This window comes from Sinocyclocheilus rhinocerous, unplaced genomic scaffold (assembly GCF_001515625.1).
Source record: "Sinocyclocheilus rhinocerous isolate Xijiao unplaced genomic scaffold, SAMN03320098_v1.1 scaffold3818, whole genome shotgun sequence".
Classification (NCBI taxonomy): Eukaryota; Metazoa; Chordata; class Actinopteri; order Cypriniformes; family Cyprinidae; genus Sinocyclocheilus; species Sinocyclocheilus rhinocerous.
Window position 1 is genome coordinate 88853 of NW_015629524.1, and position 1605 is coordinate 90457.

At 37.6% G+C, this 1605-nt stretch overlaps 1 protein-coding gene across 1 annotated transcript in view; it reads left to right on the top strand.

Annotated features, from left to right (window-relative positions):
• Positions 1 to 1605, top strand: part of LOC107739152 (homeobox protein BarH-like 2) — a 7815-nt gene that overhangs the window by 4360 nt on the left and 1850 nt on the right. The gene's annotated exons all lie outside the window — the stretch shown is intronic.

Genomic DNA, 1605 nt, shown 5'->3' on the forward strand with positions numbered 1-1605 from the left:
TGCAGTGTGTGTGTGTGTGTGTGTGTGTGTGTGTGTGTGTGGTTTCTCTCTGAAGAATAATAAGCACAGACACTGAGGTGCTTTTCTTACTGCCAGCTACCGCACATAAAGCAGATTCAAATGACAGACAGCTAGATTGGTGATGTTTAAAAAAAAACATAAATAAACACTCATTTTCTTCACCACTTGTAGTCATACATTTTGCTTAAACATAATCCACTATGATATGACAGATATGACACTTAGCAAATAAACAAATACATATTTCACGTTTTACTCTGTCATTTTACGAGTTTGTTTTCTTTTTTTTTTTTTTGCCTTAGTAAAAGTACTACAAATACATTAGTATTTCTTTGTGAATAGTGTGAAAACAAATGGTGCAAAATTGAAAGGACGTTACATTTATTTTTTAATTTTCATGGAAATATTTTTAAATAATTACTATGTCAACTATAATATATTTTTATGCACAATATTTTTAAATATTAAAATAAACCACACAATAATACATAAAGCTGTGTAGGAAATCAAAATTCGGTGCAATTACCCAATCAAAACCGAGTATTCGACAGGGATATTATAAACAAGATGTGATAAAATTAATTACCGTAGTGTTAGCATCTGATACTGTACCATGTTACGGCCACAGTACTGTTTTACAAGGACATTAGCCTTCATCCAATGGAAAAACTCTTGTATCATACACAACTTAGAAGAAAAGTGAGGACAAGTAGAGAATAGACAGATAAAGAGGAGGAGACGGGGAAAGACTGAAGTCAAGGGCTTTTGAGAGCAAGTGTTAATCTGCTCATTTCCAGAAGATCACTGCACCTCACAATCACATGACTCTCTGAGAGGCTCGAGCGAGGAGGTGCGTGATCCTGCTTGGCTGCTGTGAGCCACTTTGAAATTAGACGGAGCAGAAATCTCTGCACTTTTTTGATATCTGGATCTCCCTTGCCCTCAAATCCCATCTCGCATGTCCTCTCTTTGCCTATCACATTACAGCAGATCAATCGCTGCATTAGTCATGCGCTGCCTGCCGAAGTGCTCCGAAACGAACCTCTGTTGCCTTCGGGCAGGTCAGGAGCTCCATGACTGGATTACCTTATTCCACGGGAGGTCTGCTGTTACATTCGGCCTGGGAAGACTCTTCGGTTCACAGCTTGGCAAACTCTTTGGATATGTCATGCCAGCTTTGGGAATTTTGCAGTGATTCGATATACATCTGGCCACCCACTGGTTTAATGCTTAAGACAACAGGTGACTTTGGGATTTCAGTCAATTACTTTCAGTTCTGAAGTTTCCTGCCATCCCTACAGTCATTCTTGTAATTTGCTTTGGGGTTGTTTTTTTTTCCGGGTCAGAACGCCATTTGTAGGCTCTGCTCCTAAACCTGAGTCACTACTGCCTACATAGCTTCATAACAGTCCTCAGAAGATCCTCAGAAGTGTCTGATTTGGGGTCACATATAAATATATATAATATTTGCTCCACATATGAATAATATGCATTTTATTAAGCAAAATTAAAAGTGATTGAATCTCAGGGACATTTTGTATTTATTTATTTTTTAGGTATCCGTGTTATTTTAAAAAAAAAAAA